Here is a 14,115-nt window from a genome sequence, read left to right on the forward strand (position 1 = left end):
GCCCTGCGGTACAGGCAGGGACCAGCGTGCAAAGCCCCAATCTCACATGCCCCGCGCTTGCCTGTTTGGGATGAGCGGTAGCAGCAGGGGACAGACTGCTGCTCAGCATGGGGGGAAAGTGGCCCCTCCCACTTCCTGAGGCCGGCGCTTCCTGGTGCAGCAGCTTGGAGCCCACACGGGGCTGCTCCACCGCGTCACCGCTGCCTCTGCACTGCCCCATGGGGCAGCGGGGCCAGTGCAGAGCACATGCAGGACAGCCCCACATGGGCTCCGAGCAGCTGCATCAGGAAGCACCAGCAGTAGGAGGAAAAGAGAATGCTTTCCCCCCATGCTGAGCAGCAGTTTGTCCCATGCCACGGCTGCTCAGCCTGGGCCTCAGTGCCAGCTCCAGGCTTGCCTGTTGGGGCTGAGCAGCAGCTGTGGTGGGCAGAAACTGCTGTTTGGTGTGGGGGAAAGAGGCCCCTCCCCATCACCACCGCCAGGCAGTTTTTGCTACAGCCACCTGGAGTCCGCGCCACATCCAGCTGCCCTGTAGCTCCTTCACCACAGCCTGTGAGCTTCCCTGCAATTGCTTCACGCTGTCACTGCTGCCGTGCTGGGCAGCCCAGAGGCAGCAGTGAAGGAGCCACAGGGTAGCCAGGTGCGGCATGGGCTCTGGGCAGCTGCAGCAAAATCTGCCCGGCAGCAGCAAGGGGGAGGGACCACTTTCCCCTGTGCTGAGCAGCAGTTTCTACCCAGCTGCTGCTGCTGCTCAGGTCTGATGGGCAAGCCTGGAGCCAGCGTGGGGGCATGCAGGGTCCCTGCCGTGACTGCTGCATGCTCAGTGGCAGCAGGACGTGCCACAGCAGGGCGGTGCTGAAGCTATGCACTATTGGTGGTGGCGGGGAGGCACCACAAGGTGCTCAGGCTCTGGGCTGTTGCAGGGTGGGGGCAGGTGCTGACTGGTTCAGGGGGTCATGTGTAGGGGCGGTGCTCCCAAGCACACCCCACATACCCTCAGACTCTTCCTGCAAACTCCACAGCCACACCGTCCCCCACACGCAATCATACCATACCATACTGACACACATCCACCCAAACCCCTATACCCACCCACCCACATCCACCCACACACCCACAGCTCTCTACAAACCCCACGCCTGCCCACCCACCCATAACCCCCACACCTCTTCACACCCCACGCAATATACAAGACTAAGACTGCATTTTGAGCTATTATGTAATCACTTCTACATATACAGTGCAAACACACACAAATCAGGACAACAATATCTTTTGTAATTAAATTAAAATATATTATTATGGGCATTTGATTTTTAGGATATAACTTGGTTTTCTTTCCTGTTCTAAGATGGCAAACCTCTTCCCAAAAGAAGTATTCCCAGGGTCAAGGAAAGGGACTTCTGGTGGCAAAGGTCAGCGGTTAGGAGCAGGACTTCTGGTCCCAAGATGGAGGCCAGGAGTCGGGGCACCTGTCAAGAGGCAGGGCTACCAAACCTTGGTAAGCGGCCCTCTGCCCAAAATAACTGGCTGCTCCTGATATAGGGAGTCTGTGTGAGAGTCAAGAGTAGAAATGTGACGTCCTGAATCCCAGCCCAGGCTCCAAACTACAGGACTGCATTTCCTTACAGAATAGCTAACTTAGTGATTCCTAAATATTTTAGGAGTTTTTAAAATTTCCCTTGAGAATGTGGGTGCCCAGAACTGGGCCCCTGGAACAGTTGTGAAGGGCCCAGCTCAGCTGCCTCAAGTGTCTTAGCCTAGATATTCATCTCAGTCACTCCTGTGATGAATGCTTCTAAATGCATCTTCTGTTGTACAAGCAGCAAGTGGATGGTGACAGGCGCGCAGGATAAATTGGGAAAATAAGCAGCTGGCAACAAGGTTGAGTGACAGTTTTTAGTGTGCTGGCAGTACAGGGGACTCTGATTGCACTCTAACTTACACACATGGCCATTCACTAGCCATTAGTATTAGCATTTCTATTACAGCCGCTCCTTGAAGCCCTGGCTGAGACTAGGGCCTGATAGCATTAGCTTCAGCAGAGACAGCCCCAAAGAGTTTACAGTCTGAACAGACAAGACAGACGGGGGAGAGGAAGGAAGCATCATTTCCCTCATTTTACAGGTGGGAAGCTGAGGACCAGAGAGTCTAAGAATGGGACACTTTTACATGCACTCCAGGGGTGGGGAGGGAAGCACTTTAATTAGAGTCGCTCCAAGAGCCACTCTAATTAAATCAGAAGAGATTGATGTCATATATCTTGACTTCAAAAAAGCCTTCGATCTGGTATCCCATGATCATCTCTTGGCGAAACTGGCCAAATGTGGCATTGGGTCCACCACGATCCACTGGCTGGAAATTGGCTCCATGGTCGGACCCAGAGGGTAGTAATCGATGGAAGTCACTCATCATGGTGCCCCATGATCAGTGGGGTCCCCCAGGACTCTGTCCTTGGACCCATATTGTTCAACATCTTCATTAATGATGTGGACATTGGAGTCAGAAGTGGACTGGCCAAGTTCGCCGATGACACCAAACTTTGGGGCAAAGCATCCACACCAGAAGACAGGAGGGTGATCCAGGCTGACCTGGACAGGCTCGGCAAATGGGCGGATGAGAACCTGATGGTGTTTAACACCGAAAAATGCAAGGTTCTCCACCTTGAGAGGAAAAACCTGCAGTATCGTTATAGGCTTGGCAGTGCTACACTGGCTAGCACTATGGATGAAAGGGACTTGGGGGTCATCATTGACCACAAGATGCACATGAGCCTGCAATGTGATGCTGCGGCTAGTAAAGCGACCAAAATGCTGGCTTGCATCCATAGATGCTTCTCAAGCAAATCCCGGGACATCATTCTCCCCTTGTACTCAGCCCTGGTGAGGCCGCAGCTGGAGTACTGTGTCCAGTTTTGGGGTCCACAATTCAAGAGGGATGTGGAGAAGCTTGAGAGAGTCCAGAGAAGAGCCACGCACATGATCAGAGGTCAGGAAAACAGACCTTACGATGACAGGCTGAGAGCCATGGGGCTCTTTAGCCTGGAAAAGCGCAGGCTCAGAGGTGATCTGATGGCCACCTATAAGTTTATCAGGGGTGACCACCAGTACTTGGGAGAACGTTTGTTCATCAGAGCACCCCAAGGGATGACAAAGTTGAACGGTCACAAACTCCTGCAAGACCGTTTCAGGCTGGACATAAGGAAGAATTTCTTTACTGTCCGAGCCCCCAAGGTCTGGAACAGCCTGCCATCGGAGGTGGTTCAAGCACCTACATTGAACACCTTCAAGAGCAAATTGGATGGTTATCTTGCTGGGATCCTATGACCCCAGCTGATTTCCTGCCCTTTGGGCAGGGGGCTGGACTCAATGATCTTCTGAGGTCCCTTCCAGCCCTAATGTCTACGAAATATATGAAATCTATGAAAATCACTGCAGCATCCCCGTGCTTCACACTGCAGTGTGTCAGCATCCCCGTGCTTCAAAATGGTGGCAGGGCACTTGAACTAAAGCTCATTCAATGAACTTTATTTCATGTGCCTCTGCCACCAAACTGAAGCACAGGGACTCTGATACACGAGATGTGGGAGGCTGCTAGAGCGCAGTAATTACCGTGCTCCAGCAGACTCAATTAATCGCATCTGCTCCAATGCACTGTAATTACAGTGTGTTTGAGCAGTCTGTGCTTATGCATAGGCATCCCAGATTTAGAAGCCCAACTCCCATGGATGTCAATGAAAGTTAGGTGTTTAAATGCCTTTTGAAAAAAATCACCTAACCCTGCATGTATGTCCATCCTGACACTTAGGGCCACTGTCAGAACCACCCTTCTGTCCAAACCTGTCAACCATCTACATTACATATTCCTTATCCCAACCCCAGTGGCAGCATAGCCTGGCCCTAGAAGCTCTAATGGGCATCAGATGCTGGGGTCAAGCTTTCCCCAATTTACCTGCCCCATCTTGCAGGGTGCATTCAGAACTCACCCAGGTTTTGCAAGCCACAATCATGGGTCTGCCCAAAATGATCCCACTATTCCCTGTTCCTATTTTCCAGACCATCTGCAACCTACTTCATTTTGCTAGCCAGCATTCTCTGCATAGTGTCTGCCTTTGGCACACTAGCTATTAACCTCTGACATGCATGCCTCTTCCCTGTTCTATCATCCTTTGTCCCAAGAATCGAGCTGTTATACACTTAGTGGCCCCACTCTAACCACTAAGGGAGGCTTGTAGTTTCCTGGTGGGCCTAGGCTGTATAACAAATAGGCCTGACTCTAGAGCCAGGCATATAAGGAGAAATAAGAAGTCGACATCCTGATTCCAAGGAGGAAGAAGCCTGAGGAGCAGAAAGCCTACTGTTCCACAAGCACCGTTCTTCCAGGAATCAGTCTGTCTCAACGCTTTGCTTACAGCTGCCACAAGATAATATGGAGGGGGGTGCAACTTATATGGTGTGGACCAAGTGAGAGAAACCATCAAGATCGACTCTAAATAACAGCATAGATGCAACGTGAATTCCTTATCTCAGGCATTGAACGTGCACCTCCTGAATCCTAGCCTGAGGCTATAACAATGCCCTCCTCCTCCTCTGGTGCTGCAGCATCTGAGTTATCCAGGGATGAACAGAAGGGGAGCAGCATCATATGCAGCAGTCATGTGGACCTCAAAAGTTCTGTAGCCCACATATATCCATGCATCTCCCTCTGTTCTGGAGAAAGGCTACATACCCAAGCTATCTGCTCTGAACACCAGGGGCTATTCTGGTGTTGTTTGCATCTCCATATGGCTTGTCAAGTCACAGGAATAAGCAGGAAGCAGGGTGCCAAGTGAAATCATCACAGATGCAACAAATCCCTCCCACCACAGCTCTCAGTTCCTTTACCACACTGGAAGGGCAGCATCCTTCTGCCTCACAGCTGAACATACAGGATATTTGCCCTCTCTCTCCAAGTTGTAGCTACCCTCCTAATTCTTTCTCTCAAACCAGGCTCTCTCCTTTCCCTTCCCTTCCCCTCTCTCCTCTGCTAATAGCTCAGAGTTTTCCATGATCTTACTGCAAACTCATCAGTTTTGAAGGCACTTCGCTTTTAAGTTTTCAGGCTTTTTTGAACCTCTAGCTCAAAGGGAAGCTCAAGGGCTGCAAATCCAGGGAGATGAGAACCAAAATAAAATATTGCCCTGACCCCGGCAAACCAGCTCTGAGGAATTTCACACAGCTCTGCTGCAGAAACCCTTCATCTCAAAACTACAGCCTCCCATCCAAGAAGCTAAATGAGTGGCATTTCCAAGTTGGCATAGGAGAGAATTACGTTATAAAAACAATGATTCTTGTGGGTGGTCTCTTTAATTGGACCCACAGCATAGTTGGGAAAGATAGGGACAAACTTATGAGGACACGGTACTCTTCCTCCCCTGGTACCCAAAAGCTTGTCAAAATCTCCTTGCCACACTCATATGTCCTGGACCATCATGGATACAACACCATCCCAACACTATATACAGGAACAGATTTACATTTCGGCAGAGTGCACAGATGTGGACACGTGCACGCACACATACCCTCTTCTAATTAATGCCTAAAATATTTCCCACTGGACTGACACTACCACATTTTTCTAACACGAGCTTCTCCCTACTCTTCTCTGCAAACACAGCTCATTTCCAAGCACGCCACAGAATAAATGGTATCACAAATACTTGTGACAACTGTAATAACTTACGATCACTCTCCACATCCTCATCAGAAATTAAACTAAAGAGGAGTATGTCACAAATACACTGCAGTTCTTCAACCATTCTGTCTATATGTGAGATAAGTAAGGGATATATAAGGACCTCTATACCCATCACTAAATCAGAACTACCTGTAGACCAGAGTGGAGCTGCTGTTACCAGTTCACAGCCACACTGGGCAACAGGTTAGGAGGAGAGGCAGATGATTTTATCTAACTGAACCTAATAAGAGAATTTAGGGAGGCAGAATCCTAATGACCCCATCTGAAACTGGACCGAGGCACTGGCAATAACTTTGTGTCAGATCTCCAGGCTGGAGCTGCACCGATTTACATCCACTGAAGCCATGGCCTATTGGCTTATACTGTAAGAACCATGTGAGTTTACAGGTAACCAGGCCCTCAGCTTTGCATATCAGCTGAACAATTGCACTCTTGCAGGAAAACACCTCCTGGCACTGCACTAGGGCCCTGGTGTAATACTTACTTAAAAGAAAGAAGCATCCCAATCCAGCTGTGCCTTGGCATTCCTCAAGAGAGATGATTCCCACAGAGGATCCTCTGCTCCCAAAGACACAGACTTCTAACCACTAACCTCAGAGAACCAACCCCCTCACTTACTGAGCTATTACCAGACTCAGCATGCTCTCTAGGGTCTTAAAGATTTTTAACAGCTCAGACAATTGCACATCAAAAAGCACAGAAAAACTCCCTTGTAAGAAAAACTCCAAAGGACCTTGCTAGTCCAAGCGACAGCACCTTGAAAGTCTGGATGTAGCCCCCGTGCGGGAAAGTGGTTCTCCTCCCCTGTGAAAGCTTGCGCTGATAGGAAGCTGTTATAGACTTCCCTGATCCAGGTTCTAGCAAACTGAAGTGGGTAGCAAGTTCCAGAGCTGAAGAGCCCTGTCCATGAGTGCTGCTTGCCACTCCAGAACAGGGGGTACCACATGACAGCAACTCTTGGGGGCAGCCCAGGAAAGGCCATCCCTGAAACAGCCAGGACCCTGGATGTGAATAATGGTCTACAGATCAGTATCAACACTGGCAGTCAGCACAGTACACAGGAGTAATGAATGTTCTTCAACAACCATCACCTAATAATGAGCCGACACATTCAGCATTAGCTGCAATGCTCAGAAGGGACCAAAATGGATCCCTGTGTCAAGTATGCTGCAGTGATCTAGCCACAATGCTGGGTGTACTCTGACCTACATTAGCTTTACGATCCTGGCTGTTTCAGAAACGGTCTCTCTCTTCACTATACCCAGGCTCCAGAGCTGGGTCTAAGGGTTTCTCCAAATCAGAAAGTTAGTTTGCAGTGACCCAAGATGGGAATTCATGGCTGTCTGGGTATTCTGCACTAACAAACTGTATGGACTCTCCTGTGATCTGTCTATGCCAGTGATTCTCAGCCTGGGTGTTGCGTGCACCCTGGGGTGCCTTGAAATCCTTTCAAGGGGTGCCACAATACTAGCACTGCTAGAGGTGCAAACATGATTCACAAGATAAACCAAGAGATTTCAGCAAGAATTCATAGCGCTAAAAACATTCTGACCCGTTGCGTTCGTTCTGAATCCTTTGCAGCAGAATTGCTCGATTCTTTTTCTGTAGTCAAAAACAAACAAGTGAAAACTAAGAACTGGCATTTTCAGAAGGGTGTCTTGAGTCTAGAAAGGTTGAGAAGCATTGGCCTACACTGATATTAGTGACAATCCTGATAGACGTCCTCAATCAGCCTAAGTTATATGAGCCAGCCTTCTCCATCACTATTATACCTTACAGCCTTTTACTGCAGCACTGTGGTGCTATATGCACCATGTTGCTGTCCCTTAAGTGAAGCCCTTTTAGGAAATAGTCTGCCCACTACTTGTCTCTGCTTCTGGGCTCATCTCTCTTTACAGGCTGCAGAGAAGTTGGGTTGCTGTTGCGAGACTACCTGTACTTGTAGCCAATGCTACCCATCTAAGGTCTGAATGCACTACAGTACAGGCAGGAACAGGTGAAGGAAGGTTTACCAGACCTTCTAGGGCTAGGCTGGATTGCCATAAGGACTTGAGGCCATGGGCTTTTAACATAGGTGGCTGGTGCGTATAGCACAGAACACTTGGTTCTATCCCTGAATACATCTACAACCATTGTGTCATGCTGTTCCCCTGGCAAAAGCCCCCTCAAGATGTATGCCATATGTTGCAATTGCCCCCATTTGTAGCATGATGCTTGCTGTGGTGTTCTAGTCATCTCCCTACTTCAGCACCCATAGGATCGGCTTTTTATCCTTATGTAGGCTGTACTAAGAGTTCAGGCCTTACCACAAACTCACTCCCAAGGGTTGCAAATCATTGGAATGTTGTGATGTATTAAACTTGGTAGTGTTAGGAGATAACCTTGCCTGAGAGAACAACTTTGCAACTCCACAAGGACGCTTAACACATGCTAAACTGCTTGAAGGTGTGTCTGCTTGCCTTTTAACTGCACTTAGTAAGTGCCAGGTTAAAGATCTGACACCCTTAATGTCTTTTACCTCCAGTCACTAGTGGAGACCGGGACTCAAAGAATTTTAGAGGTCCCCAACTTCATTTTTCCCTTCAAAGCATTCCCAACTTTAAAGGTCATGGTACCTTAAAAATCGTGTCGGTCAGATTACCATCTTCTCTCCCAAACCCCCATCAATTCCAGCAGGATTTTACCAGCCTGTCTCTCTGAGCTCAAAGTACTTGAAAGCTTAGGAGGGGTCACTCATCTCTTGGCTTAGCAAGTGGGGTTTTGGCACTTGACAGAAGATGGAATAAGGCAAGCAGCGGAACTCAGACTAATGTCATTTTCAATCCTGGTACACAGTAAGAAGGGCCGTCACTGAGACAGTGAATCCTCATGTACACAGTCCAATGTATCACAACATCACTCACCCCCATCTCACCCTCCTTACATCACAGACATGTAAAGAAAGGAGAGTTAAGCTATAGCCATCTAACTGCCCAAATTACTCTTCATCAAAAACAAGGAAGGAATATTTCACATCATACACTGTATTTTGTAGAATTCTTAGATTTTAAGGCCAGGAGGAAGCTTTAAGAATCAGCCATTTGGAAATCATGCATTATGCAGGCTATAGAGCTTTACCCAATACTCAGTGCAACAATACAGAAACACCATAAATCAACACAAGTGAAGCTACAAGTGATGTAGTTTACACCAGTCCATACACTGCTGGAAATTAGTCGTCTGTTTACAGGTGTATCTCTATAGAGGTGACCACCTGTCGAAGATGCTATTACAGCCCCTTGCACCAGGCAAGCAATAGTCTGAATTGAGCAAACAGATACCCCAAAATGAAATGAAATAAAAAGTTACAGATGGACAAAACGCACACAAGTGTAATTTACAGTGGTGCATAATTACTCCTGACTTTCCAAAGGGTAAATTTATATTGGATTGGAGTGGCTTACACCAGTAAAGTCTGCATATAGGATGTCTATCCCACATTTACTCTGGGGAAATAAAAGAATACACCAGTGTATGTCACGTGTCCACACTACAACTCATGGGTTACAGTAAACCATAAGCTAAATATGACCCAAAAGTGTGCACCCATTGCAAAGCAAAAGTCAATAGCATACTGGGCTGTATGAATAGGAACATCACTTGCAAGGGAAGGGAAATAATTCTTGCGATCTATTTTGCCCTAGTGAGGCCTCCCCTGGAGTACTGCATCCAGTTTTAGGCCCATACTTCAAGAGAAATGGACACAAATTAAAAAGAGTTAAAAAGAGAAAGAAAGATTAAAAAGAGAAAGCAACTCTTTCTAATTTGTGCCCACTTCTCTTGCAGCATAGGCCTAAAACTGGACACAGCACTCCAAGAGAAGTGTTACTAGTGCCAAATAGAGTGCAAGAATCATTAGGTCTAGGAAACATGATTTATGAGGAAAGCCTGAATGAACACATATTATTTAGTCTGGAGAAGAGAAGACTAAGTGGGGATTTGATAACTCCTTAACTATCTGAAGGGTAGTCATACAGAGAGAATGGAGATAGACTATTTGTGACCACAGAGGACAGGAGAAAGAAGCAACAGTCTTAATTGTGGCAAGGCAAATTTAGGTTGAAGATTAGGAAGAATTTTCTCACTATAAGGGTGGTTACACATTGGAACAGGCAACCCAGAGAGGCCGTAAAATCTCCATCCTTGGAAGTTTCAAGAGAAGGTTAGAGAGATACCTGGCTGTGAAGGTTTAGCCAAGGATGATGCTGCCTTGAGCAGGCCTATTTGTTGTGCCAGCATTCAGTGGGCTTAGGCCCACCAAGAGAACATTAGGGCTCCCTTAATTAGGGAGGCTACTGGGGACACTGCAGCTGAATACATGGGGCAGCTGAAGTGAAAACAGGAACTGGAGTGGGGGCCAAAGGTTCATAATGACCAAGGTCGCATGCTTTCCACTCACTGTGGAAAAACATGGAAAGACACAGATTTTTTTCTCCTTTAATAGAGAAAAATGTGGAATTTCCCCTTGAAAGGAAAAAACCACAGGAAATGGCGTGTTTCACCTTGCAGGCTGGGAGAGCTCTACATGTGTACACATGCATGTGGCAGCCAGGCAGTGGTGGAGAGAAGCTCCTGCAGCTCCCTCCAGGTAAGTCTATGGGGGCAGGGAAGGGACAGGGGGGACACAAGCAACATGTTGGGGGGGGCGTTAAGGGGCACAGGCAACACGGCAGGGGGGACATGTGCCCCTCCCCACCGAGATTTCTGTGCCCACAGCAGAGGAAGGGAATGTAGGGCTGCAGCCAGTCCAGACCAGCTCCAAAGGAGCTGCCTCCATGGAGCTGTGGGTGGGACCCAGTATGGGAGGGAGTGCCATGCTGCCATGACCACCAAGGAGAGGCACTGTAGCAGTGGCGGTGCAGAATTATGTCTCCCATTGCTGCCAGGCAGGCAGGTGGCAACAGCGTTTTAAGACATGACTGGATCATTATCTTTCTGGGATGATCTAACCCCAGCTGACTTCCTGCTGCTTAGGCAGGGGGCTGGACCTGATGATCTTGTGAGGTCCTTTCCAGCCCTAACGTCTATGAAATCTAGGGCACCTCACTTTGGCGGCCACGGCAGTACAGTGCTCTGTCTTGTGCCAGGTCCTGCCTGCTGGGCCATAGAGGCAGCTCTTCTGATGCCAGCTGCAGCCTCACACCCCACTGTGGATACAGAAATCTTGGGGGGGCACATGCCCCCTCACACTCATACATCACCTGTGCCCCCCACTGCTCCCAATGCGTTGCCTGTGGGCCCCCATGTGTCACCTGTGCCCCCCCTTCCTCACACCCCCCCCTTCTTCACACACTGGAGGCCTGGGGGTAGGGGGCAAGGGGTTGGGAGTGAGGGGTGCTGACAGGGCCAGGGGCTGTGGATCAGGAGTGAGGGGCACCGGCAGGTCCAAGGGAAGAGCACCAGCATATATGGGCTGCTCAGGGTCACAAAGCAGCAGAGGGGCACAGCTACAGCTGGACTTGCATCTTGGTGAGCAAAGGGGGCAAAGGGAGCTCTGATTTTCCATGTTAAAACACCAAAATCAAATGCCAAAATATATAGGTATTTAGAATTTATTTTATTATAATGATTGAGGCACTAGTAAACTTCAAAATTGCTTTAAGATTGAAAATATATCAATAAAACATCGTGTTTAACAGATACGATGGTGTTTCATTTCAATCACGGAAGAATGCTGATTTGGGGTTTTTTTAATCAGAGAGATTGGGTTTTTTAATCTGAGAATTTGGGATTTTGAAATAGAGAAAATCAGGATCCCTGAAATGACTGCTCCAAGGAAGGACACTGAGCAGATCACACTGGCCAGTGCCTGCTGGCTCTTGAATGAGTCCAAGGAGCCAGTGGATGCCACCCACTGAAACTTTCCCCAGAGACATGAACAGTAAGGGACAGGAAGACAGCCCTGAAGGCACTGTGCACCCTCCTGACCAAAGTCTCCTTCCTTGTATATGGCCAGCTTAGGGAGGGCCAGGAGGTCCTGGGACTTGGTGGTCCTGGGACTTGGTGGGGCCATGGATGGGGAGCACATAAACAAAAAGGTATAGGGAGTAGTGCAGCCAGAACCCCAACAAGAGGTCCTTGAGGAGTGGTAAAAGGGCTGCAAGCTTGTGTACTAGACACAGAACTGAGCCAGGGTCTCCTTCTGCTGACAGGAGGGGTAGGTATCACTAGTGTCTGTGAAATTTGCTAAGTATGTGCCTGTGTTGATGGCTCTGTGGAGGAGCTGCCAGCTGAGGTCTCCAGTGGGTCATAGGATGAGGGTAGAATACAGGCTTTTCCACTGGGGACCTTTGCCCTTGCCAAGGTTGTCCCAACACTTCGTGTCTGGGTGGGAAGTGAAGATGGGATGGTGGAGAGTGTGGAACATGAGCATGTAGAGCTGGTGGCAATGAGCTCTTTGGAAGCAGACCAGTTTTGTATCCCCCAGCCTGCTGAGGTGATGAGGTAGGGACTGCTATGGAGCCTGCTGAAGTAGGGGCCCCATGATGAGCACTGGGCTTCTGGAGGATACTGGTGGGAGATGACTGCCCTCGTGCAGGACCTGTAGGATGTATGCAAGGGCAGTGTCTGGCAAGGCAGTCTTTATCTCCTTGAGTAAGTGCCACAGTACACACAGTGTGGGCAGCTCCATGTGCTGGCCCAGTGCAAAAAGGTCTATTTACCTGGCCAAGGCTCTGCCTCCCTCATGCAAGAGGAGGCTCAGGACCCCTGCAAAGACCTAGTGCCATCCTAACCAAAAAAAAACCCAGTGCCCATCTCTGGAAACTGGCCAGGAGCTCCAGGGCCACAGGCAGGATGTAGAAGTGGTGCCAGAGAATAGACAGGATGAGCTGGTTGATGACCAGCATCCTCCCACAAAAGGAAAGGCACTGGAGCAGCCCTGCCAATGCCTGCAGCCTCTCAGACAGGTAGACCCTCAGGTAGAGCAGCAAGGTCACCTACTTTGAGCAGGGGGCTGGACTAGATGACCTCCTGGGATCCCTTCCCAACCAGCTGCTTGGACTTAAGCAAAGGAACAGGGAGAGCAGAAAAGCCAGCTGCTTTCCTCCCCTGCCAAAGAGGTCAGATCAGTGCTTTAATGTCAGGTCTCAGAGGAGGATTCCCACTTTGCCGGGTAGGTAGGTGGATTTGATTCAAGTCTTCCGGACATGCCATCACGCTCCTCCTCTCTGTTTCTCACACCCCCAGTCTCCTCCTCTCCCAAATCTAGTTCATCTCCCCCCAGCCTCAGTTCTTCTTCCCACACCCAAGCAGTATTTTATCACCTCTTCTCTTTGACAACTGTCCTCTTTTGGTAGCAGTGGGAAGGTTTCTAGGCTTTGCAAGGAGTATGTCACCTTTATCAAGCAACTCTGCATCCTTCAACCCCTACTCAGAACAGCTCTTCCTGAGGCTGCTGCCATGCAGAGCTGGCCAGAAGGGAAGACAGGGAACTGATGGAGCATACCCGCTTCAAAGCCCAATAGCTTCTACATCCGTATGCCCACTGTAACCAGGAACAAGATATGGGCAGGCCGGAGGAGTTATTTCCAATGACATTCTCCTCAAAGGAACAAAAGAACATTTTTATCCAAGACTCTCCCCCTCAGTACCCTGCCTTCCATCCCCTAACAGTGATAACAGCTAGCTATGGTGAGTTAGGGCACAAGGGGTATCAGGGCTTGGTAGCAAAGAAGAGATCGTTTCTCCCTGTGAAATATCAAATTTTCATTAAAAACTCAAAACTTCAGAACATTTTAACTTCTGGATGCCAAGCATTGAAACGTTTTGAGTTTCGAAGGTTTTTTCAACTAAAGCTTGAATACTTTCTAGAAAAAATGACACTTTTACAAAAAACTTCTGTTTAATCCAAAAAAAATCATTTTCCATTAAAATGAAACACTTGGCTAGGAAATGTCAGACCAGTTCTAATCTCAGCCCCTTCCTCAGGCTTCTTAGGAGCTGACTGGCCAAGGGCTGAATGAAGAAGCAAAGCAAAGCACACACAAGGCACAGCAAAGAGTTGGCCAGAGTATACAGAGCAAGATTTGACCACCACTGGCGCTCCAGATGCACAGGGAAGACTAGAAGTGGCAACTCACAGTACCCAAACCCTGGCAGACGGAGAGGGGGATCATCTGAACAAAGCCAACTATGTCATCATTAATAAAAAAATAATACTGATGTGGGGGCTATTTAGTACTGAGCACCATTCATGTACTCAGCATTGTCCACAGAAAGCCCTGTTCATGGCAAAGCAGCCTGGGCCTGGACAGATCAACCTGACGTAAGAGCATGCGTAATGCCCAGATGATCTCCTGCTTCCAACCACTGCTTTCCCTCAAGCTTGATAGAGCAGAA

General features: G+C 48.7%; 1 protein-coding gene across 7 annotated transcripts in view; it reads right to left on the minus strand.

Annotated features, from left to right (window-relative positions):
* Positions 1-14,115, minus strand: part of ASTN1 (astrotactin 1) — a 278,304-nt gene that overhangs the window by 260,817 nt on the left and 3,372 nt on the right. The window lies entirely within an intron of this gene.

The sequence above is a fragment of the Crocodylus siamensis genome, chromosome 5 (genome assembly GCF_052110815.1).
Source record: "Crocodylus siamensis isolate JL-2025a chromosome 5, ASM5211081v1, whole genome shotgun sequence".
In the NCBI taxonomy this organism is placed as follows: domain Eukaryota; kingdom Metazoa; phylum Chordata; order Crocodylia; family Crocodylidae; genus Crocodylus; species Crocodylus siamensis.